Source organism: Pristis pectinata, chromosome 28, assembly GCF_009764475.1.
Source record: "Pristis pectinata isolate sPriPec2 chromosome 28, sPriPec2.1.pri, whole genome shotgun sequence".
NCBI classification, from domain to species: Eukaryota; Metazoa; Chordata; class Chondrichthyes; order Rhinopristiformes; family Pristidae; genus Pristis; species Pristis pectinata.
Window position 1 is genome coordinate 20,003,378 of NC_067432.1, and position 26,741 is coordinate 20,030,118.

Below are 26,741 nucleotides of genomic sequence, written 5' to 3' on the forward strand. Positions count from 1 at the left end.
GGATTGGAGAGCATGTCTTATGAGGATAGGTTGAGCGAGCTAGGGCTTTTCTCTTTGGAGAGAAGGAGGATGAGCAGTGACTTGATAGAGGTGTACAAGATGATAAGAGGCATAGATCGAGTGGACAGTCAGAGACTTTTTCCCTAGGGCGACAATGGCTAACACAAGGGGGCATAATTTTAAGGTGATTGGAGGAAGATACAAGGGGGATGTCAGGGGTAAGTTTTTTTTTTAAACAGAGAGTGGTGGGTGCGTGGAATGCACTGCCAGCAGAGGTTGTGGGGGCAGATACATCAGAGACATTTAAGAGACTCTTAGATGGACACATGAAGGACAGAGAAATGGGGGGCTATGTGGGAGGGAAGGGTTAGATAGATCTTAGAGAAGGATAAAATGTCCGCACAACATTGTGGGCCGAAGGCCTGTACTGTGCTGTAACGTTCTACGTTCTATGTTCCAAAGCTTGCACAATGATACGTCCATCTTTCTGGAATGGTCATGTATTCCTTTTACCTTTCCTGGATCCCTGGATGACCACCACCCTTCCCAGATGTCATTGGAGAGACACGTTGCTAATAGTCCAGCATCCATGCTGAACTTCCTCAGAAGGGCAATCTTTCCCAAGAGATTGAAGCCTCAAGTGCTTGCAGTACGGTTTGTGCATACAAAGCACAGAGATTGCCGATTCGAGTAGGCACAGGACTTTGGCCTCTCCTGCAGAGGGGCCCATGTTTGCATGCATTGACAGATTCCTAGGGCCACAATTGCACGGACAGGGTATATAGATGGGCAGAACAGGGATGCTACAACCAAAGGCTATTTTCTCTAGGAAAAGTAGTTCAGGGGTGACCTGATTTAAGATGCTGATGAGGTTCAACAGATAGATATAAAGAAATCTTTACTCTTGGACCACATCCAAAACAGAATAATCAATACTTCATTCAGACAGCAGAGCCTGTGGCTACAAGGAGTAGAGACAAAAGGTGCATTTAAAGGAAAGCGAGGTGAATACATGAAAGAGAATGGAGCAGCTTACATTGAATGGGTGAGCCATAAGGTTCTTTTAATTCTGTGCATTACTAGGGACAGATCAATTAAAACAGAGTTCAAAGTCCTCAATCATAACATAGCAGCTTTAACAATACAAGTTGCACAAATGTCTCCAGGAGTAAAGAAAGGCAACGTTCCCACGGTCAGAGATTCATCTACAATTACAACCTTTCAAGCTCCTCTGGCTTTTCGAGAACATTGATGGCTCCGAGGCACAAAGTAACATTTCCAGGAGCAGATGAGCTCTTTGCAAAATTTGACCAAGGAGGAAAAATGTGGGAAACTCGGGAGCTGAAAACAAACATCTTTCCACACAAACTCTCCTCCACCACAACAGTTAAAATTCACCTTGCTGCTTGGCCATTTCAATGGAGTTTCTATTGAATCAGAGACCTTCGTTTGCAATCTGAGGACAATGGATGCACCCAATACTTAAAATGTTGAAGTAAGGAAGCAAAAACTAAACTTCCTTGAACTATTAAGCTTGAAGATTGAGTTTCCCTAGAATAAAGGGTCCTTCTAAATCTGATTTTACCACAACAGTGAAGTACTTTTTAAAAGGGTAATTACCAGCTTAGTTGACATCCCAAGGTTCTGAGAGACTGTATTACAAAGCAACTCTTTTCACTGTCAGGATGTATGATATACATAAATCATCCGGGCCATGCCATCTTCTCGCAGCTACCATTAGGCAGGAGGTACAGAAGCCTGAAGTCCCATATCATTAGGTTCAAGAACAGCTACTTCCCTTCAACCATTTGGTTCTTGAGCCAACCAGGACAACCCTAATCACTACAGTTTAGCAGCACTATGACCACTTCACATTAAAATGGACTTTGTTTTTTTTTGTTCTAATTGTGTTCGTTCTTGAGAAAAATTGCATACAATTTATGCTTATGTTTTCTTGTGAATGCTGCTCATCTGATGCTATGTACCTGTGACACTGCTGCAAGTAAGTTTTTCATTTCACCTGTGCATACATGTACTTGTGCATATGACAATAAACTCTGACTTTGACCAGATATTGGGGACGTGCTCCTGTACCCAAGCTCAAGTGTTTACTAAATCCTTACTTGAGACAACTAAAGTGTTGAATTATTTCCTCATAGACTCACAAGAACCATCCAACATTTCACTCAGAGGTGCAGTCCATCGTTTAATACCACATGTCAGGAGGAGGTAATTCAGCCAATTGAATCTATGCTGGCTCTCAGACCAATCCCATCTGTCCTATTTCCCCACCTATTTCCCTGTGATCAGTTTGTTCTCCCACATCTGTCAACTCCAGCCCCCCAACACACTTTCTCCTGCCATCCAGAGGCACAAGAGAGACTGCAGATGCTGGAAATCCGGAGCAAGACACACACAAAATGCTGGAGGAACTCAGCAGGTCAGGCGGCATCTACAGAGGGAAATGAACAGGCAACGTTTCAGCCGAGACCCTTCATCGTCCTGTCACGTCGACTGTTTATTTCCCTCCGTAGATGCTGCCTGACCTGCTGAGTTCTTCCAGCAATTTGTGTGCGCGCTTCTCCTGCCATTCACCTGCGCTAAGGGGTAATTTACAATGACCAATTAAATAACCCTCTTTTGTATACAAAAAGATGATTGGGAAGAAACCAAAGTTCCTGTGGGAAACACATGTAGCCACATGTGTGGAGAAATCCACACATACAACATTGGAGTCGGAATCGAACCCAGATTACTGCAAACGTGCTTCTCTGCTACTAACCTTCAGAACCACTGGCTTCCCATCACCCCATTTCATCCAACCCTAATATGGAAATGCCACCCTTGCTCAAACAGTCTGTACTAACCTGAAAATGTCTGAATGATTATGGGCAGGACAGCCATAAGCAGTAGAGCTGTTGCCTGACAGCTCCAGAGACCTGGGTTCAATATTAATCTCTACTGCTGTCTGTGTAGAATTTGCAGTCACAGAGGAATGTGCAAGGGTTTTCTTCCAGTGTTCCTGTTCCTCCCACATTCCAAAGTCATGCAGGTTGACTGGCCACTGTAAACAGGCTGAGGTGTGTAAAGGAGTAGTAGAATCTGGGGGGAGTTGATGGGTATGTGGGGAGAATAAAATGGAATTAGTGTTGTGCGAGAAGGTTCTTGATGGTCGGGTTCAGATTCAGTACACCAGAGGGCCCATTTCCATACTGTATGACTCTCCAAACCAACGTAGAAATTTAACTTCACCAGCTTTCATCCGAATTCTTTGAAAGTTGGAGCAATTTGCTACTTTAAAATAAGTAGCAATTAGTCCAAATGATCCATGTCAAGAATAAACATTCCAGTGGAGAGCTGAGGAGGAAAGAGACGCAACACAAAACTGATCTTATTGTTATTTTGCATAGAGTTTTGCAATTGTTGTATCATCTTTCCTTTTAAGCACCCACCTCTCGCTTATGGACAGAGGAGCTTTTAAATCCAGGCCTGTTTGCCACTGAAGTGTTTTCATTTCATCATCCTTTGGTTAACAGCTTCAAATCCAACTAAGATGGTTAAATATCAAGCCCAAACTAACTTTGAGGAAGCCACTTTATACGTCAGATTGATCGTAGATCGTGCAAAAATAAACAAAAGCAAAGAATCAAGAGAAATTTAAAGTATCTTGGATTTTTTCTTTTTCTCCAAACAAAAATTCCGATAATTTCTGACCCACGTCTACATTCAGGTCTTTATCCAAAAATCTAGCTTCTTGAGTAATTGTTCAGTCTTTCCAAGGTTCCTCTCCTAAACCAAGTTGTTCTTGCTGCTGCTGTTGTCTTTTCCCCCTCGGGTCGGCACAAGAGATATGTACAGCCCAGTCACTGAGCAGAACAAAGTGAACAATCTAATATTACAACTGCAAACTTTTGTTTGTCCCACAAACAGATGGTGCTTTACTTGGAAAATAAACCTAGCTGCATTTTGACTCATTCTGAATGAGCAATTCATATAGGTCAGACTGGTTTCATTCTAGTAATGCCATCGGAGTCAGCAGAGACCTATTCTACTTTACACCGATTCAAGACAACCAGTCTCCCATTTATCCACCAACCTTCACCGCCTCGTGAAATGATTCATGGCCAAGAAACAGATTTTGAAGTGTAGTCATCGTTGAGGGAAAGGTGACAGCTAATTTGCACATAGCAAGCTTCTATAAACAGCAATGTGATCATGACCAGGTAATCTATTTAGTGTGACATTGACCAAAAAGAATGAAATTATCCATGACAGCAGGAAGATCTCTCCTGCTCTTCTTGAAAATAATGATATGGGATTTTAGACATCCAGCCTTGAAGGCACACGAACCTCCACTTTAACACTTTGTTCCAAAAAACGCAACTTTAACGGCGCAGCCTTCACTATCGCTAGGGCATCAATCTCTTTATGAAATTATACTTTTGCAATCGGGAAATTAACTATTCTGCCCAAACTTCCTCATGACCTTTATTAGCTAACCCAATGAATGCATCCTTCCAAGCTTCCCCACATCCACCACCCCCCACCCCACCATTACTTATCCAGATTTCCCCAATTCCATCTGGTCAAGCAGCAGGTTCCAGAGTTATCCTGTTTTGTCTTCATCTCCAATTTTACTTTTACAAATCAACTGGGAATGTCTTTCAACACCACAGTTGCAACATAGAAGTTGCTGCATCCATTTTTTTGGGAGGATAATTTCCTTTTTTCTTACAGTGCTTGCCCAAGTTTAGCTTGCTTTGCTGGAATAACTAACTCCCTGAGATATCTGTAACATTCTTGGCTCTTTAGGAAAGGCGAAAATTACACCTTCCTGCTGCCATTTGGACAAACCCTTGTTTTTTGCGCCTGAAAATGGTCTCAAGTCATGTGTTGTTCTCCTCCCTTTGGGTGAGAGGGGAGGGGAGATGTCAAGAAAGAACTCACAGACACCAGCAACCATGCATCATTTGTGGTGGCTGGGTCAGTATCTTCTCCCCAAGCGAATACCGAGAAACACAATGAAAGACAGATCACAGGCATAGGCAGCAAAGTGACATAGCTGGTAGAATTGTTGCCTCAAAGCTTCAGCAACAAAATTCAATCCTGACCTCTGGTGTGGAGTCTGCACGTTCTCCAGGTTTCCCCACAGATGCTCCAGTTTCCTCCCACATCCTAAAGATGTGCGGGTTAACAGGTTAATTAGCCACTCGAGGCGAGTGGTTGAAACCGGGTGGGGGATACCAATGAGATGGGGAGAATAAAATAAGGTTAGTGCAAGTGGATGCTTCGTGGTCAGTGTGGAACTTTATGGGCTGAAGGGCCTGTGTCGGTGCTGTATAAATCTAGGTCTCACGCAGAATGGATGGGAGAGGCAATGCTCTGTCCCGTTGGTCATGGAGGGAGGAAGGAAGAAGGCTGAACCATGTTCACACAGAAATGACTATTAAAAAGAGGTCACCACCCTGTAGACTGGCACACCGAACTATTCAAAGAACCTGGGCACCAACCCCTACCAGCTCCCCTAACAATACTGTAGAACTGCACATACAATAGTGGTATTCAAGAAGCTTTTAGATAGGTACATGAATATGCAGGAAATGGAGGAATATGGGTCATGTGCAAGCAGAAGGGATTAGTTTAATTTGGCATCGTGTTCGGCACAGACATCGTGGGCCAAAGGGCCTGTTCCTGTGCTGTACTGTCCTATATTCTATGTTCTAAGTCAACATGCCAGCCATGAAACTTGGTCTCAAGGTCACCAGTCCCAAGCATAATATCTAGGCTGATACTCAATGCACACAGGAGGCATTGGACAGTTCCTGCTAATGGACCCACAAAAGTTCAGGTCTCTCAAATGCACACAAGATCCCAAAGCATATTTCACTGAAAGCAGAGGGAGAGCGCACCTGGTATTCTTGGCTAATACTTATTCCTCAAGCATTATTTTAAAAAAATCCCTGCAGTTTGAGCAATCTTACTGCATAAATTGGCATCTGGATTTACATCAAGAGTATTTGACCAGCGTGGAGAGCTGACCAATATGTTGGACCATAAGACATAGGAGCAGAACTAAGTCATTCAGCATCGAGTCTGCTCCACCAGTCAATCGTGACTGATTTATTTTTCTCTCTCAAGCCCATTCTCCTGCCTTCTCCCCATAACCATTGACACCCTTACTTATCAAGAACCTATCAAACTCTGCTTTAAATATACCCAATGACTTGGCCTCCACAGCCGTCTGTGGCAATGAATTCCACAGATGATTCCCCACCTTCTGGCTACAGAAATTCCTCCTCATCTCTGTTCTAAAGGGATGTCCTTCTATTCTGCGGCTGTGACCTCTGGTCCTAGACTCTCCCACTATTGGAAACATCCTCTCCACGTCCACTCTATCCAGGCCTTTCAATATCCAGTAGATTTCAATGAGATCCCCCCTTGTCCTTCTAAACTCCAGCGAGTACAGGCCCAGAGCCATCAAACGCTCCTTATACATTAACCCTTTCATACCTGGGATCATTCTCATAAACGTCCTCTGGACCCTCTCCGACGTTAATACTGGTTTCCCCCATATTAGCTCCTGCCTGACCTGCCAAGACTTTACAGAACGTGCAGTATTTATCTCAGAGTTCTGCAATTTCTGGTAAATTTTCACCAACAACCCAGATCAGCAAAAGGCACCAAATGCTGCACTGGAGCCAAGGCGGGCTCCAGCACGCATGTGTTATCCTTTAATGATAAGCTGTGGAGAATTAATGGGATACCATAATGCAACATCATAAAACTGTAAGAAGCCATGTTCAATGCAGTCAACTACTTGAACATTGTCAAGCCCATCCTATAGTTGGTAATTGGTTTATTCTTGTCAATGAAAAACTTTGTTTTGTATGCCATCCATACAGATCATTTCACCACATCAGTACATCAAGGTAGTACAAGGGAAAAAGTAATAACAGAATACAGAACATAGTATTACAATGCAGAGAAAGTGCAGAGCAGGCAGACAGTAAGGTGCAAGGCTATGACGAGGTAGATTGTGAGATCAAGAGTCCATCTTATCGTATAAGAGGTCCATTCAATTGTCTTATAACAGTGGGATAGAAGGTGTTCTTGAGCCTCGTGGTACGTGTTTTCAGGCCTTTGTATCTTCTGCATGATGGGATGGGGGAGAAGAGAGAATGGCTGGGGTGGGAGGGGTCTTTGATTATGTTGGCTGTGTTTAAGCATCGAACCCATCATTTAAAGTAGAGGGGTTAGAGGCAAAAAATCAAGAAAATGGGTAGAAGCAAAAAAAAAGTCAGGTAAGATCTTGTTGATGGACAGAGCAGGTCTGATGGGCTGTTTAACCCAATGATTCCTAATACTTCCTCTCAAAACATTGGTGTTAATTGTCTGAACTGGGGCTGCAGTGACAAATGATGTTTCCAGTCATGAGATGGAACATTAAGCTACCATAATAAGCATTCTGAAGATTTTTCAACTAAGACATAATAAATAAATATCCAAAGATAGAGATTTACTTACTTGACTGTACTCTAAATATTTAGATGTTGAGTCTCTAAGCCCTTGCTGCAAACTGAATGTCTGTGAAAGTGCTACATTATTTGAGATGCAGACACCACTCAACTCTGCTGAACAGTAGAATCTATGCTTAAAAGGAAGAATAGAAAAGCAAAAGCCCCAGTCACTCTGTAAACATCCAACCTTTAAGTTCATTTCTACAATGAATTAGAAAGCAAGGACAAATTGGGCTAGGGGTCACCCACAGACCAATGCTGAGTGGTATATGCCTGTCACACACAGACAACCAATTGACCCATCAGACCAGTCTTACTTCCCCCAGACCTCCCTCCTGATCCTCAATGTACCAGCCACCAGGACATCACTGGTAACAACCTTCCCCATCAGTACATTCCCCACAACCAGAGACCTAACTGCTCTGTTGCCCCTTTCCCACACACCAGGAGCTTTGAGTGATATTGGATTGGAAAAGGTTAATTCAGAAAACTTCTGTTTGATAGCAATTCCTCTGCTTTGTTTGGTTTAGGGCTATGGAGCAGGTACAGAAAATGATACTCCGTTATTGTGCAGATGGAAAGCTCAGATCCAACTGGGGGAAAAGAAAGTGTTTGAGTTACTGTTTCGAGCATTCAATCCCACCCAATGGATCCATTTGCCGAGAAGCTAAAATACAAGCACCCTCATGGCAAGAGTGCAAAGAGGTTAGAAGATCAGCATCTTTTCTCAACAATGAATAAAACCCATCAACCCGAAACATCAACCCTCTCTCTCTACAGATCCTGCGTGAACTGCCGAGTCCTTCCAGCAGCCTCCCATTTATTTTAAGCCAGAACCCAGAGTGCTAATTTAGCAAAGGAAGGTACAGTCTGTAATAGGATGGCCGGAAGGCGAGAGGTGTTGCTGGGCAGTGATGACTGCTCGGAGTGAACCAGCCTACTAGGAGCTGCAATGTTGCCACCACCACAGGAGGAAGTGGTTGGCCTTCATCCCAGGACAGAAATAATCACCATCTTCTGACTGCTAAGATTTGCCTTCTTGCTGCTATGGTTACCTTGCTGCCTTGCTGATACACTTCATTCGTGATAAGCTTCAGGATTAAATTGATTTCCACCCCCATCCCACACACCACCACACACACACACACACACACACACGTGTTTCGCAGCGTCAGACAGAGGCCAAATTATATTTGGAGGCATATGGAACACAATGCGCTAAGAGGAGCCTGTCCTGATTTAAAAGGCAATCAACAATTAATGCTCCAACTGGATTTCCGCTTATTTTAAAACGAGGCATACAATTACAAAGCGAACAATGTTTGCATCCACAAAACAAGATGAATGCAAACTTGTGACCTTCTGCACTGCCAGCAATGAAGCAAAGGGAACACTGCTGACTAGATAACTGTACAGCAAGGCAGAGACCACCCCTGCTACAGACATTTCCTTTCTGCTCCCCATCCCTCCTCCTTTCAGGCAATTTAAAACCTGCTCACGTCCCAACGTTCATAGAATTAGACAGTGACTAGAAACATTAACTCCAGTTCTGTCTCCACAGATGCTGCCTGACATGCCAAATATTGCCAGCGTCATCTACTTCCATTTCGGATTTCCAGTTCTGTTTTGCTCTGAGAGAGAATACAGTGAATGATGGTCGAGACCAAGGAGAGGTGGTGATCAGCATTCAACTGGCTGGACTGGTGACCTCCAGCCCCGGATACTGAGCTACAGATGATGCTGCTGCCAAAATCCATTGCCCATGCAAACATCTTCAGAAAGCCATGGCCGAATGCAATGATCACCAAATATTCTAAAATCACAAGGGAAGAAAGGAATATTAAGGTGAACAAGTCCTCCTGTCCAGTTGTGCTGAAAAGAGGGAAACAAAACAATCTCTCTCTCCCCCCATCACTACAATACACCAGCCTTTGCATTCTCAGGGTTGCATTACTAAAGGCACCATGTAGTCAGGCAAAGGCTAAAACATAAACAGCATTTTCAGTGAGGCCAGGATCATCCAGCTTCATTGCCTCCTGCACTGTTCCAGGGAAAGGAGCAGGGGTGGGTTGGAAGGTGTTTGGCACTGCTACAGAACAGATGCTCCCTGCAGATGAATCTTCACAAGCCAGATCACCTTCCCTCAATCATTGTTGCTCTCGGGTGTTAAAAACAGAATGTGAACAGTGGTTGACTCGATTACAAGGCAAGAAAAGCACAGCTGTTGCTTTATTCAGGAAGGAGAGACAGCAATGTGTTCGTACTGCTCCGATTTGAGTGCACAAAATAAATGTGTTGTAGCACGTTCAGATGGTTTAGGATTTTAATTTGTTGGATCAGTGTCATCAGGAACATACTTGCGCGCTATGTGTAATGCCACATAGATTTAACCTAGTGTGCTTGTGTATGCATAATACCACAAATGCTCTCAGAAAAGCAATGGAAAATCTACTAGCCTGAGCCCTGCACAGAAAGGGCACAGAAGACTTTGCAATTACAAAGAATCACACAGTCCTCACATAGGAACACAGACCTAAGTGGGACACTTCCCAATGGAGGCCCTCTCTGCACACATAGAACTGTGAGGTTAGGTTACCAAGAACTTGAGCAGTTACTCAGCAGAAGCATTTCCTTACCATTGGGTAGGCTTCTGTGTTAAAATGAAGAACAGGGATTGTCAGCTTCACCTCATTTGAGGAATTGCAGTCAACCATGACACAGGTTACGTAGCAGATATGTTTTCAAAACCTAAGGAAATTCAGCATGTCCCCATTTACCCTCGTCAATTGTTATAGATGCACCATAGAAGGCATCCTATCCAAATGAATCACGGCTTGGTGTATGGTTACTGCTCTGCCCAAGATTGCAAGAGTGTTGTAGACACAGCTCAGCACATCGCAAAAACCAGCCTCCCTTCCATGGACTCTGTCTACACTTCTCACTACCTCAGTAAAGCAGCCAACATAATCAAAGACCCACCCACCCCAGACATTCTCTCTTCTCCACCTCCCATCAGGAGACACATACCACCAGGCTCGAGGACAGCTTCTATCCCATTGTTACAAGACTATTAAACAAAGCTCTTGTGCGATCAGAAGGACTCTTGCCCTCACAATCTACCTCGTCATGGCCTTGCACCCTATTGTCTGCCTGCACTGCACTTTCTCTGCACTGTAATATTATATTTTGCATTCTGTTATTGCTTTTCCCTTGTACCAACTCAATGTACTTACACTTTAAAATGATCTGTATGGATGGCATGCAAAACTAAGTTTTTCACTATACCTCAGTAATAAATCAATGACCAATATACTTCCTCTGGTTGGGGAAAACATTAATGGACATGACCTTAAAACCTTTCACACAAAGGAAAATGCAAGTCTCCTGGACTGTGATTGGGTGTGGGCATCAAGGGACAGAACAAAGGCAGGAAAATGGTGAGGTAGCCCAGATCAGCAGACGTCCTACCAGTCAAAGGAGCTCAATGGTTTCCTCTTATAGACTACATGTAGCCTCCAGGCAAGAGGTGGCAGTGCCTCAAACTGAAGCTCTCAGCGACTCCAGCAAGAGCACTCTTTGGAAGTGGTACAAGTCTACAGCTAGCAGCCATGAATAGGAGCAGTCAATTATGAGGCAGACCAGCAGTGTTCCATCACTGAGACATTCAGGCTGTTCTATCACTGAGACATTCAGGATGCATGGTACCAAAGCAGCAAAACACCTGCAATACAGCCCTGGCAAAACTGATCAACTTGCTCAGATCACATTTGGAATATTGCATTCAGTTTTGGGATCTTCATCTCAGGAAGATGATACAGGGATTGGACTCCTTGGATGACAACAGTGTAGAGGATTAAATTAGGAGGATAAGATGGACAGGCTAGGTACACAGATTGAAGGGAAATCCAAATTAAGACAATTCAAATTTTAGAAGGATTCGATAGGGAAGAACTAATTTCCTGTGGATCTGTAAACAAGGGGTGGGATGGGGAATGAGAGCAATTTTAAGACCAGAGCTCAGTCACTCATAAATGAAATAAGGAGGACTTTATCCCCCATACAGAGGGTAGTCAAAGCCTGAACATTTTTTTATTAAATCTCTAAAATCACTGGATTCAATTAAAATCAAAGTCGAGTTTATTGTCACATGCACATGTATGCACAGGTGCAATGAAAAACTTACTTGCAGCAGTTTCATCATTAATTAAAACAGAATTAAAATTAAGGCCTGTGTTTCTGCTTGGTGAAGACATCAGGGGATATGGAGCTAAATGGGGGGGTGGGGGAAAAAAGAGATCAGAAATGGGGGAAAGACTAGGGGCAATGGGCTGAATGGCCTCCTTCCCTTTCTGTGGTCTGTTGTCCATGATGCTACCATTGCACAATAACACAAAAGGAACAGAGGAGGATGCTGAGGTGGCGTGGGAAAGATGCATCAAACCTTTAAAAGCAGTGCTGACCTTCAGTAACACTCACATTGAAGGCAGATGGTTGAGTGTGCCAACAGGACTTCACTGTTCAGCCTTGGTCACAGTCGACAGTTATATTGAGGCAACACCATCGCTTCAGGCATTGCCTCCTGTGAATCTGTCCTTCAATGTCGCGCTTCCTCTGGCCTTCTCCTCCTTGTCCAGCTGCTCCACTGATTTCTCACAATACTCACACAGTTACACAAGCTATTGTTCATGTCTTTCAAAGGGCCAGCGTAGCCCTCGTACATCAAGATATAGCAGGTGACGCTCCTGCAACCCAAAGCACAAACTCAAGGCCGACACTGGTGCAGTACTGAGGAAACACCGCACCATCCTCTGAATGGGATGTTGCATGGTGGCCACACCTGCTCCTAGGCTGAAGCAATAGGTCACTTAACACTCCTTCAATGAGCAGGTACCCACCTTAGCGTCAAGGTGGGTACCTGCTCATTGAAGGAGTGTCCCATCTTCATCTCTCAGACAGCCGATCAATCATCCCATTGCTTCTTGTGGGATCTTGCTGCCGTCTTTCCTACACCGCCATAGTACCCACACCGAGAGTAGTTCAACTGCTGTGATTTGGGACACTAAGCCTGTGGAAGTCACTGTACAAATACAAGACTTTCTTTCACTGACGTGGAGATAATCCAGAAAGTTATTTCATTTAACCAAGAACCTCAAACCTCAGTATCGTAGGGAGGGGAGCAGGTCAGATTGCAGTACATGGCCTGGGGAAGGGAATCAGAGTGAGGCAAAAGAACAAACAAAAGCTAGCCAGGTTTTCTAGCCAGATGAACCATGAGCCTCAGTGACACCCTGCTCGTACCCTCCCTGCCAAAGAAGTGAAACTGGTACGAGGACAGTTCTCATGCTCCGTGGACATTCCGGGCCATTAATCGGCAGGTCTGCACTTCCCATTCAATTTAAACCAGCAGTGACCACATTTCCCAATATTTAAATCAAACATAATTAACTCCTTTGTACACCAGCCCCCAAAACCCATTCCTACACTTCAGATGGCAAGGATCCCAGTGTGGAAATAATAACTGGTCAGACCTCATAGACCAGATTCCTGGAGCATAACCCAACCCACCAGTCACACTCAGGCTTTAACAAGGCCTACTTTTTCCTCTCACAGAAGTAGCAGAGATGCCGCAATTGAAAGCACCTACTGAAACATTCCCACTGCAGTTTAACAGGCAAATTCAGTGACTCTGACCTTAGCACCAGCCCCTCTCCTCACTCTGCCATCTTTGGCAGGGGACAGAAGCAAGCTCAGACTCCGTTCTGTTCTGACGACAATCCCAACCCACATTTCTTTGACATGATGAATTTTAATTATCACAGGATGCATGAGGTTTGCATCTGACAAACTTGTAAACCTCATCTTGGGGGAGAACTGTGGCAGTTAATGTAGCAGAATTTTACAACCTTTTCTTTTTATTATCCATCAAAAGACAAGTCAGAGCTGCTTCTGGGCACAGAAAGCAGAGTGCTGTTGGCTCACACCAGAAGACAGTAACTTTCCAAAATTTCATTGTGGTCTTGAGTGGGTGAGCTCATCAAGCAAACAGGAAGTGCTCTACCCTCAGTGTTGGAGCAGCTTCATTTTGGTAGATGGAAAAAGAAACCTGGTTGGTACATGTTCACACTAATGATACAGCTGGGTGACCTTTGCAAGGGTGAACTAGAACCTCAACCAATGCAGATTATAGCATCCCCTCACACGCAGCATTGAAACAGAGGTGGTGCACTGTTGTCACACTCTTACTGCATACAACACTGGCATATAGATCAGCTTTCAATGAAACCTCAGTCTTGTGATATCATATCCCCTCCTCCAGATACTTGCTGAGCAGCTGTGTATATACTGCTCCTAATTCACATTTGAAACATCCACAGTATTTCACTTCTATTTTTAAGAGCATTCTATCCCTGCAACAGAAAAAAATCAAATTCTGCCCAGATCAGTTATTCTAACATTTAAACAGACCAAACTATTGAAAGAGCAGCTATCAATAATGGAGTGGGTATGTGCACTTTCAGTTTCTCCAATGCAAGGTCAGCCATCTGCCACATGCTAAGTCTGACAGGTACTGATTAATCAAACATACTGCTTGAGAGTATGCGGTGTATCAACACAGGGTTTCGTTACCCTACTAGTAATGCAGAGACCTGGACTAACAATCCAGAGACCTGCATTCAAACCCCACCACAGCAGCTGTGGAACTTAAATTCAGTCAGTAACCTGGAACCTCAGTAATGATGACCACAATGGATTGTCGTAATAATCCACCAGGTTTACTAATGCCCTTCAGAAGAGGAATATCACCTTCTGTACCCGGTCTGGCTGACGTGCGTCTCCAGAACCACCCACGTGATTGACTTTTAAAATGCTCTCTCAACTGGCCAAGCAAGCCCTCGGCTGTCAAAGGGAAATTAGGGATGGACAATAAATGCTGGCCTTGTCAGAAACTCCCAGATCCTGAAAAATGAACAAACAGACAAAATCTCCTCTGAAATGTCATGCCTCAAAAAGGCAGCACCCATCACTGAGGACCATCACCATCCGGGACATGCCCTCTTCTCGTTACTACCATCAGGGAGGAGGTGCAGGAACCTGAAGACCCACACTCAACAATTCAGAAACAGCTTGTTCCCCTCTGCCATCAGATAACTTTTTTTTTCCCCCACTGTTTATTTATTTTTGTAACTCATAGTAATTTTATGTCTTTGCACTGTACTACTACCTCAAAACAACAAATTTCATGCCATACAAATCAGTAATAATAAATCTGATTCTGATGTCAGTTACTAAAGTGTTCCAGATTGTAAGTAGCCAAATAACCAAGTTTTCACTGTATTTCCTACATTGTTCTGACCCAATAATTGGGGCTGGTTATCCCCAGTTTGTCTTATGGCATCTTTTTCCTCCACATCTCATGCTGTAAAGCAATGAGATCCATTCATTTAAACGGTGCACACTATGTGCCCTACTGCTTGCAAGTTTCACTTCCAATATTCTTCAATACAGAGTTCCTATCAGCAATCATAGTTTCGATCCCAAGATCCTTCATCCCTTATCCCTCATGTTGGACATTGCAATCTTGCCTTCAATTCAGTGAAACAGATTATTATAGGAAATGACAGAACATTAGGACAATTTGCCTGTTCTTTGAAGAAACTATTTAATTAGTCCAGGGTCACAAATGTTAACAATGTTACACTGCTCAGATCTCAAGAATTAAAATTTAAAAACTCTCTATCCCTTCATTCTCATACCCCCACATTTCGCAAATAGTTAACCAATTAGAAGTCCTTGTTGGTTCTAGTTAGACCTCTTTCCAGATCATGGCACTGTGATACAGCTCTCCAAATCCATTTTGGTGACGTGCTCATTAAATCTACTTCATGTAGCGAGACATTTGATGCGAGAGTGAAACAACTCATGGTTAATAAGTATCAAAAGGCATGTTCTGGAGCTCACTATTTTGTGTGCAGTTTGCAAATTTTCCTATCAAATGTTGTCATTTTACATTTGGAGCAAGGACTGTCGGCCACAATCCAAGCCATTGATGGGTAGAAAAACTGCCCTGATTTTACAGGTTGAAGACAGTAAGAATATGCACACTCAACTATCATAACCAATGGTGCTACTTCAGTGTCAATGGCTTTCAGACATTTCTGCATTGCATTACTGTCCATACAACCTACAAATTTCAACCCAACACTTGTAGCTACCATGCTTAAATCAACAATATTACAACAACCCCCATTACCCAACCCTTGACCATTCAGCACAAAGGCCAGAACTGTCCAACTTTGTAGTGTTAAATCATTTCCATTGGACCATCTAGCACCTCCACTCCCCAGGCACAGAATGGTAACAGCAACATACAAGGAGAGGCAATACTCATCTTCATTGCCAAACCAAAGATATGCAAGGTCAAGGGCTGCTGGGCGAGCTCGCATCGGTGCAACCGGTTCCATTGGACGAACTTTCTCCCCATAACATTGAAACAGGTCTCCCACAAGCCTCTTCTGCCATTCAATAAAAAGAGAATCAGAACTAACCATCCACTTCATCTCCTCTTCCCCACCTTCTCAATCAATGCATTCCAGATAACACCAGCTCTCCGTCTAAAAGGGCTTCTCCTCTCATTGATTCTCATTCTTTGCTCCATTTAAATCCATCCTGGTTACTGACCCTCCTACCATCAGAAACAGTTGTGCTATCAAACCCTTCATTTTGATACCTCCATCAAATCTCAATTTAAACCTCAGAATTACCTCAGCTTCTCCCCATTGTCACAGTCCCTCATCCCTGGGTCCAGTCTCCTCTGCACCCTCTCCAAACATGGGCATTGGGCAATCAGAATTTCCAGCAAAGAGCAAAAGTAAGAGTCGTCTGGTCACCAGATAAACACTGGCCTTCCTGGAAGATGACTTTGCACCCCACTTCACACCAGAAATCCGCCCAGTGCGGTCGAACTTCAAGCCGTCCGACACAAATGGGTTCACATGCTGCCAACAGAAAATGAACTTGTGTTTGGGTAACAGTGCTTCACTCTTCTGGAAGGGCATCCTGGTGGGGGGGGGGGGGGGGGGGGGGGGGGGGTGGGGGGGGTCTCAACCCAAGACATCAGCTGTTCATTTCCCTCCATGGATGCTACCTGACCTGCTGAGTTCCTCCAGCATTTTGTGTGTGTTGCTTCTTATTGTCTGCCCACACTACACTTTGTCTGTAACTGTAACACTTTATTCTGCATTCCGTTATTGATTTCTCTTATACTACCTCGATGCACTGCTGTAATAAAATGATTTGTATGGATGGCATGCATAACAAAGATTTTTCACTGTATGTCAGTACGTGTAACAATAATAAACCAACCTACCAGTAGCCAGAATTCCTAACTGAGGCTGCTATTTCTGTGTCACTGTTTGCATTATCAGAGGTACAATCCTTTTGGTTAATTCCGGCCCATTTTCTACCAGCCCTGGCATAATTCCCCAACATGTCAGAAACTCCTCCACTAAAAATAAATCACTGTTTAAGAAGGAAAAAAACAGCATGCATTAAGGATGCTTGGAGGGCAACCCCTGACCAGATAAGCAACAGAAATAACCCCATCTTTTCATTCAGCAATCTTCCATGAGAGAATGCTTCACCTTTTAAATCGGAGAGAAAGAATTACAGCATTTGAGCTGATTTCACTCATGAAAAGACGTTCCATTCTCCCACTAAAGAGCTTCAGAAACCATCCAAGTCACGGCGAGGTCTGGGGGAACTAAACCATTACACAAGGATGGAAAAACCTGGAGCCAAAGTCCAGTTGCTACACATGACAGGCAATGTCATTAATGAAGAGCTTTGCACTGAGATGGGCTTTAATCAACAGATCATTTCTAATCCTGTTTATTGGCACCTACTGTACAGAGAACTGCAACATCAGACATCCACGCCTCATTTACTACCAATAGCCTCCTCTTGCTGCTAATTCACTGCTGCAACCAAATGAAATCTTTCACAAACAGAACAAGAGTTCCAGAAAGCTCCCTCTTCACATTAAGACTGACTCACTTCCATGGAAACTATGAGTAGAGGATACATGTGTGTAAATTCTTTTAACTTTGGAGGTGGTCCATACATAGAGGACTACATGGTTTGGGCAAGTGAAGTCTTGAGCCAATACAAAGAGGTTCAAGGTAACTGGAGAACGATCTCTGCTACATACGAACTTCTACTTCTGATTGCCAAAGAGCCAAAGTGCCCTCATTGACAGAGACTGTATAGAGAACTGCTGGGATTAAACAATGACTTTACCAATTTCTGTAAATAATAACTGTTCACATTAAGCATCAATCTCCCTACACATATGCTGCCTGACCAGCAGAGCATTGAGAAATTTCAGATTTCAACCATCCTCAATATTTGCCTTGTTCTTATGAGCATCTAGCCTGTAGTCTGCAATAGTAACACCAAACCTAAGGCCTTGCTACTCCAGCCAGGAGTTATCTTCATTAAGCTGTTGGGGTAAAACAGGGCTTAGTAAAAAGAAAGCATGCCAATGTAATCAGGCCACTCCTGGCAGTGAAGTCCTCATTTCCGTCTGTCGTTGACAGACTCACCAGCCACTGGTCTGTGCTTTGTCTTAACACAGAATTGCCTTCGTTAGCTGCTGATGCTCACGTTGAAACCTGTCATTCAGTTGCTGTCCTTTGGTGTGCTAAAGGATGCAACCTCTCATCAGTAACAGAAGTAACTACACTACTGGTGAAAGCAGTCAATGTAGAAAGCTCAGACAGACAGCAAACCTAATGGAACTCCCACCAGGTGATAATCAGAACATTAGCATCAAGGGAAGAGCAGAGAACAGAATCCTCAAGAGCCTGACACTTCACAGACAGAAAAAAGTGTCAGAGGAAGGCAGCAAAGAGGGGCACCAGTAAAGCCACTGCTTCACAGCGCCAGAAACCTGGGTTCAATCCTGACCTACCACGTCATCTATGCGGAGTTTGCATGATCTCCCCGTGTCTACATGGGCTTCCTCCAGGTGCACCAGTTTCCTCCCACATCACAAAGGTGTGCCAGTTGGTAGGTTATTTGCCCACTGTAAATTGGCTGTAGTACGGAGGTGAGCGTTAGAATTTGGGGGAAGTTGCTGAGAATTTGCTGTGGAAGAGGGGGAATAAAAATATGATTAATGTAGGATGTGTGTAAATGGGTGGTTGATGGTCAGTACAGACTCAGTGGGCCGAACAGCCTGTTTCCCTGCAGTATGATGATACTTCCATGTCTAGTAAACTGGTCAATTTTGAATTGGGAGGCTCTGACTAGGTGGGTGTCACAGGGATCGGTGCTGATAAAATCTCCATCAATAATTTGGATGAGAGAAACAAGTGTACTATATCCAAGTCTGTTGATAATACTAGGCTGGGTGGCAGTGTGGGTAGGGAGGAGGATGCACCAAGCAAATGGGCGAGGCCATGACAGATGGAATATAATGTGGAAAACTGGGAGATCATCCACTCTGGTAGAATAAAAAGACAGATTATCTTTTTACCCAATGAGAGATTGAAAGGCGCTGGTGTTAAAGGGACCTAGGATCTTGGTACACATAGCATTCTGAGTTAACATCAAGGGTCAGCAATACAAATAGTATGTTGACTTTAATATAAAAGTAAAGATGTGTTACTGAAACATTACAGCAAGCTGGTGACACCTGGAATATTGTACACAGGTCTGATCTTCCTAGCCAAGAAGGATGTACTTGGAATAGGGACAGTGCAACCAAGGTTCACCAGACCAGTTACTGGGCTGGGGAAGAGCAGAGGGTTGACCTGCAAGGAGAGATTAAACAGATTGGACCTCTGCCATCTAGAGCTTAGAAGAATGAATGGTGATCTCAACGGGACAAAATTCTTGTGGGACTTGACAGGTAGACAAGGGATATGTTTCCCTTGGATACGCGCCTGCAACCAGGAGTCAAAGTGACAAAAATAAGGAAGCGACCATTCAGGACTCCAATATTAAGAAAATTCTTCAGAGAATCTTTGGAATTCTCTCCCCAAGAAGAGAGTGCAGGTTCAGATGCAGAATATAATGAAGTCACAGATCGATATATTTGGATATTAAGGAAATCAAGGAATATTGGATTACTGCAGGGTAGTAGCACTGAGATAAAAGATTAGCCATGATCATTTTGAATAGCAGAGCAGGCACACAAGGCTAAGTGACCTACCTCTGCGTCTTTTTCACACGGTAACAGATCCTGCTGACAATACAGGGGTTAAAGTTACATTTTCACAAAAATGACTTTGATTTCATACCCAAACAATATCATTTTCTCCCCGTTAATAAACATCTTCCCTGTGACTGAATAGTTTTGCTCTAGGTGCTCAAGTTTCCTCCCACATCCCAAGGATATCTGGGTTGATGGGTTAATTGGCTGCTGTAAATGGCCCCGAGTCTGTCGGTGAATGGACGAGAGGGTAAGGAGAATAAAAAAGTTAGACTAATGTCGGATTAGAGTGAATGGGCGGTTGATAGTATGGACTCGATAGGCCAAGGGGCTTGTTTCTGTGCTGTATTTCTTTATGACTTTACAACTGTGCATTTTGTTAGAATTACAAATTCATCAGGAATCAGGGCTAAGAGCTGGACTATCAGCCAGAGGCCTACTTCAGAGATGAGAGTTCAAATCCCACCAATGAGAACTGAGGAAGATGAATTCAAGTTATTAAATAAATCTGAAATACAAAACTCTCTCAGTAATGGTGCAAGGCTCTATAACAACCTACCTGGTTGGCTAATGTCCTTCAGAGGAAGAAATCCAGCACCCTTGCTCAATGTGACTGCCCTCAAACAACTGGACATGTTTCTCAGCTCTGGGATGGGCAATAAATGCCTGCCTTGCCAGAAATGTCCACATCTCATCAACACATCACTTAACACAAATGGAAGTACACCAATGTACCTGCTGTAGGCAGACTGAGATTCCCAAATGCAAAACAAGGATCTAATTACACCAAGCACTCTTACACAAAATTAGTTTACAACTCTCCTTCGAAGCTGCTCAGCTCTTTGGTTGGCAAGTACCACAGAAAGTGTAGACAATGTGATTTAAAAGATGTAGGAGAGTACAAGTTGCACAAAATTACTGCTTGCCACTTCAGTGTACAAATCGTTGACATACACCATTCCTGACAACTGCTCTTTTAAAAGGAGGAGCCAAGTCACTGAAAAGGAACAAGACAAGGCCAGGATTTAAATAGAAGAATGTATAATGGGAACACTTCCACATGCAACATCACTGGTCCACATAGGTTCCTGGTCCGCACCATCTCTTGGATTGGTTTCAAGTGACCACTGAGAGGTGGAGGTATTGCGCAAGGTCTCTCTCCTTTACTGCAAATAATTTTCTTCTCTCCCATAAGGTAACATAGTTATGGAGGTGGGATAGGAATTGGTGGGAAGGAGGAAGTCCTCAACCATCTTGCTGTGGGACAGGTTTGATAGACCAGCTGGATTCTACCCATCAACTCTGCAATGTAGTTACTATGGCGTGCCTTGCACATGCAGAGTAGCACAACTGTCCTGGCCAATACTTACCCCTTGACTAATACAGCCAAGACAGATCATCTTCTCCTTACTTGTTGGGACAAACTGTCATCCTTCCAAAGCGACAACGATGGCAACATTTCAAAAGATGCTTCATTGACTGTTAAAGATTCCGACATTTCCAAGAGTTTTGGGAGGCGCCATAGAAATGCGAGTCTGTCTTACATGGGCTTAGTCCTGAGAATTCCTTTCATTTCTTTCCCCCCCCCCCCCCCACCTCAACTTTTCCCTGAACAATCAGTCCAAAAATTGCACACAGTACTCCCAATATAACATTATTGGTGAGTTATTCAAGTTACAATGAATGCAATCAGATGCATTCACTCCTGTATATACATCCCCCTTACAGCTCAATCACCGACTCTTATTCAGTAACAATCTACCAACCAGCAAGGAACAATGACAGGTTCTCACTCTGCCTGTGACTGGAATTATTTTAAAAGGTCTCCTATTCCATGTGCCTCACTGGGAAGAAAAAAATCTACCACCTAATAAAACTTAAGAGTCATAGAGATCCAGCACAGAAACAGGCCCTTCAGCCCACCAAGTCTATACTAACCAATCAACCATCCATTTACACTAATCCTACATTAATCCCATTTTGCTTATTCTCCCCACATTCTCATCAACTCCCCCCAGATTCTACCACTTACCTACACACAAAAGGGAATTTACAGAGGTCAGTTAACCTACTAACACGCACATCTTTGGGACGTGGGAGGAAATCAGAGCACCCGGTGGAAACCCACACAGACAGCACCCAAGGTCAGTATTGAACCCAGGTCTCTGGTGCCATGATAAGATAAGGTAAGACAAGATATCTTTATTAGTCACATATACATCATAGCATACAGTGAAATGCATCTTTTGCGTAGAATGTTCTGGGGGCAGCCCGCAAGTGTCGCCACGCTTCCGGCACCGACATAGCATATGCCTTTGGAATGTGGGAGGAAACCGGAGCACCCAGAGGAAACCCAGGCAGACACAGGGAGAACATACAAACTCCTTACAGACAGCGGGCGGAATTGAACCCGGGTCGCTGGCGCTGTAATAGCGTTATGCTATCCACTACGCTACCGTGCCTGCAGCCCTAATCAGGCAGCAGTTCTAATAACTGCGCCACTGTGCTGTCCTTAAGAATGATGTAAATTTAATTTTAAAAATGCAATGACCACATCTCTGCAAATTAGGAGCAATTTAAAATGCACCAAGCAGAAACTAACTAGAAACTTGCTGGCAAAGTACAAAATCTCTCCCGATAACGCTGCAGTAATAATATGATCACAATCTAAAATACTGATGTATCAGCCTTGACTGCAATCTCTCCCAAGTGTCAATTAATCCTCAAAATGGACAGAACAGTTACCAGTACATAATGCAACCTTTCTGCATTAACTGCCAAGAACAGATTTGCCAACCATTTAAACACAGCACATACTAAATGATTATGCTCCCCAGACAGGGATTTGTCTTAAATGCAGGCATTATGATGTGGATTAAAATTCCGCTGGAGAGGCAAGGAAATAACTGCTTAAATCAGGGGTGTGGTGCATGTTGTACTATGAAATGTAGGGCACAGCAGCTTATTTCTGGAGAAATTGTATAGAATTACCGGCATCCTTTATCTCAAAATATTCTAAAACATTTCACCAAAAGTGCTATCAAAAAATAGCACAGAGATGTTGGCCAATTGCTTAGTCAAAGGAGGTGGTTTTGCCTGAGGGTACACCCTCCTGCAGGGTGGAACCTCCTGCAGGGGTGTCTTGTTCTCTAGCCAGAACTTGGTAGAAACTTCATCCCAAGAAATCCCAGTACACACTGAAAACATGCTGGCCAATTCATGGGCCCTGGCTGTGGAAGCAAAAACAAGCGATGGTGGGGTACAATTGACCAGGATGAAATCTCAGGGTTGGTATCAGGAGGCCACTTTAGTGCAGAATGGGAGGTCCCCAAGTGCATAGGCAAGTGATTTACTTACCTATGGGTAGTTTGGTTCTGAACACACTGCCTCGGTGCCCAAAAGAAGCATTGCACCGGGAAAGACATCATCTTGCAGACATTCGTAGAACAATACAGCACAGGAACAGGCCCTTCAGCCCATGGTCTGTACTGATCATAATGCTAATGTAATCTAATCCCATCTGCCTGCACATGGTCCACATCCCTCCATTTGCTGCCTGTTCATGTGTCTGTCTAAATGCCTCATAAATGTTGCTATTGTATCTGCTTCCACCACTTCCCCTGGCAGGATGCTCCAGGCACCTACCACAAAAAAAAAATTGCCTCATAAATCTCCTTTAAACTTTCCCCCTCTCACCTTAAACCTATGACATTTGACATTTCCACCCTGGTTCCATATCAGGTTCGTAAGGGCAGCAAGAAATGTCCAGTTCCCCAGTGATGAAAAATGATTGGGAAATAGCTATTATCACATTTCACTCATAAAGATAACCACAAATTACAGAGAGATGGAAAAGAAATAAATGTTTATCAACTGAATTTCCAACCACCAGTTGTTTAAATGGATGTTTACAGTATTTCTCCATTAAACCCCTCCAATGATGACAGCAATGAACAATCTAACAAGTGTAAATAAGCAAGTTTCATTATAAATAAAGCCAACGGAATTTATAAGGGAAACAACTGAAGGACAGCTGCACTTTCTGGTCCAATTATGTAGCTTCCTTCTCCACCTCACTTGGAGGCCACACTCGCTGCCTGTGAAGTTGCATTTGGGTCAGGTATAAATTAAAAGAGTTTATTGTTACCACCACGTCAGTTGCCGGCATGGAAGTGGGCAGGATGCATTACTCAGCATACAGAGACAAAATGGCACACTACAGCAAACAATCTACAGTATCTATTTAACAGGGAATCTCTACAAACCAAAGCAAGGTTTCCCATTAAACGCTGGGTAGTTTCTCCAGCAAAATGCAGTATGTGGGGAATAGTTACATAATACAAATTGGGCATAATCAGATTCACAGCCTTGAAGCAGTGTGGGATCCACAAGTGATTGACAGGGGAATTATCCAATCCACAGCATTCTAGCTAGGAATAACTAAGTCATTTCAGTCAACCAAAGATTAACTTGAAAATACTTCTAAACCTAAAAGGTAAAGATCACTCACAGGATACTTTGCAAAACCATTTAACACACTGTTTTGAAGCTTTCCAGAGCTGGTGTTATTCAGTTAAAATTTACCCACCTCCACCCAAACACTTTCGCCTGAAGACAACAAAGAAGGTTTCCATTTGTGGAGCGAAAAAAAAAATAATGCTCATAAGTACAAAACAAAACGTAAAATAATACTGATGCTGGAATTTTTAAACGATAAGAATGCTGGAAACACTCGCCACATCAGCAACAGCTGTGGAGAGAGGCAGAGAGCTAATGGTTCAGGCCAAGTGTCTTTTGACAGGATCTGGCTCTGCTTAAAGCTTTTCAGCCTTCACCATCAACTCCATTCCTTTCCACAGAAGCTGCCTGGCCTGCTGAGTATTCCCAACACTCGCTTTTAATTTTTAAGTCCACAACTACAAAAACATGGCCAGCAGTCAGTATCACAGAGAATTCAAGAGTTATTCCTTTCCTCAAAGTTCCATGTTCTTAGCATCACAGGGAGTAGTTAAGGCACACTGAATGGACACACTCGAGGGAAAAAGCAGTGAGTATGAACTGATAGAGTCCAGTAGTACAAGGCAGGGGGTGTGCATGTGGTACCCAGACACTCTCCTACATCAGTTCAGTTAAATGTCTGCATCTCTGCTGCTCATTGTATGCAGTTGTTTTGAAGGTTATCCCTCAATCTGCTTCCGCCTTCCTTTGAAGCAGCTTGTTCCAGATCATTAATTGCTCACTGCCCAATAAAGCTCATCTTACCGCTTCGTCCCTGCTTACCAACACTTTCACTGCTGGGAGCACCATCACCACATCTAACCTATGTAACATCCACAAGATCACTAGACACTGGAACACTAGGCAAATCACATGAGCGGATAGATATAGATCCCGCCAGCCCCTGATCCAAATCCAAAACCTTTGCAGCAATTATAGTAATGAAAATCTATTTTTATATTATACGATTATATGATCAATGAATCATTGGGAGAAAGCTCAGATATTACTGCTGGTGTCATCACTAGATAAGTGTTTTTTTTCTCTACACGACATTCGTTTTAACTGCTATTTTTAAACGAGGTGTAACACAGATCTGAGAGTGTCCCTGTTAGAGCAGCAGAGACAAATATTGGCAACACTGCATTGCAAATTGATGTAGCAAGAAGCAAGTATTATTTAGTAACAGGTTACCACACGATTCACTGCTGGTATGGGGGTACAGACTCTCGAATGAGAAAACCCAGGCAAGCAGGCGGAGGATGAGTGAACACTGCGCTGGTCAGGGAGAGTAACCGAGTCACCTTGTTGGATCCTTTCAGTGCCGGTTGGGGAGTCAACAGAACCAGGTTCCATGTCCTTTCCCCCCGATGCTTGGCGGATTAAGCAGCAGGAACACCACAAGTGAGAGAAATGCAAAACCAAACCAAAATTGCAAATGCCGAAACGACCCAAGGTCGCTGCCCAACAAATTTAAAGTTCACCGAAGTCGCCAACTTCAGGGCAGCTTATATATTTTCACAAAGGCAGTATCTGTTTCTTGCAAATGTAAACTGGTTTAAATCATGCGTTTTTCCCCCTGGTTTGAACCAACTGGTCGACTCGCAGAAAACAACAACAAAGAGAAATTGCCGAATATTTTAGAATGAATGCAAGAAGTTAAAGTAGCACGCACCTCTTGGGATCATCCGGCTGCTACCTGGCTCTCTCCAGCAACAAACACACTGACAACTCCACGGCTCACTCACTTCCTCATTCACACGCTCTGCAACATACCTTTAAAGGGGAGGTTCTGCTCAGCCGGCGCTTGCACCGACTAAAAATGCTGCAACTGCAGCAGCCGCCGGAAGGCTCCAATATCCACAGACAAACCCTTCTCTGGGTTCGATTCAGAAATGGGAGGCAGAACTTGCTGCTTTTAAATGTTGCTCCCCAGCCCGGGAAGAACATTCCCCTGGAGAAAAATGATGCAGGTCTGCAGCAGAACGGCTTCATTGACTCCACAATGGATAGATTTTTAACCTCACTGCATTCATGGGGCATAGAAACTATAATTACCCACAGGCCATCATTTTTGTGAAATCTGGCTGTACAAGTATTGCACCCCCCCCCCATAAAGATTTTGGGTTCATAATCTCTTCACTCTACACCACACACACACAACTCCACAGGCCAATCCAACCCCATACCTACCAGTGACCATTCCCCAATCACAGACTCACTCTCCAGGTCCTGAAATCACTCTCCACTGCCCCATTCACAGAAGCACTCTAAGCCTCCAAGACCTAATTCATGTTTTGATGTAACTATTATCTACTCCAATTCACAGAGTAACCTCTCCTCTCACAGAAGTTCTCTCCGTCCATTAACAGACAATTTTACTCCATCCCTCTTGCAGTCCGCCTTTGTATCCAGTGGTGCTGCTTGATAGATGAGACATCAAACCCAGACCCCATGTGATCTCTCAGTGACCTCATTGCTTGATGGGGCCAGTTGGTGGTGTGTTGTATGTC

At 43.7% G+C, this 26,741-nt stretch overlaps 1 protein-coding gene across 4 annotated transcripts in view; it reads right to left on the minus strand.

Moving 5' to 3' along the window:
• The window catches only part of LOC127583941 (multiple C2 and transmembrane domain-containing protein 2-like), a 328,587-nt gene extending 302,118 nt beyond the window's left edge, over positions 1–26,469 (minus strand). For 3 of the 4 annotated variants that reach the window (XR_007958316.1, XM_052040377.1, XM_052040379.1), the window contains exon 1: positions 25,904–25,958. The gene's annotated coding sequence lies outside the window, so the exon portion shown is untranslated. Of the gene's footprint in view, positions 1–25,903; positions 25,959–26,421 lie in introns of those variants that run through there. The other variant, XM_052040378.1, reaches the window with a different exon arrangement.
• Between the last annotated feature and the right edge of the window lie 272 nt (positions 26,470–26,741).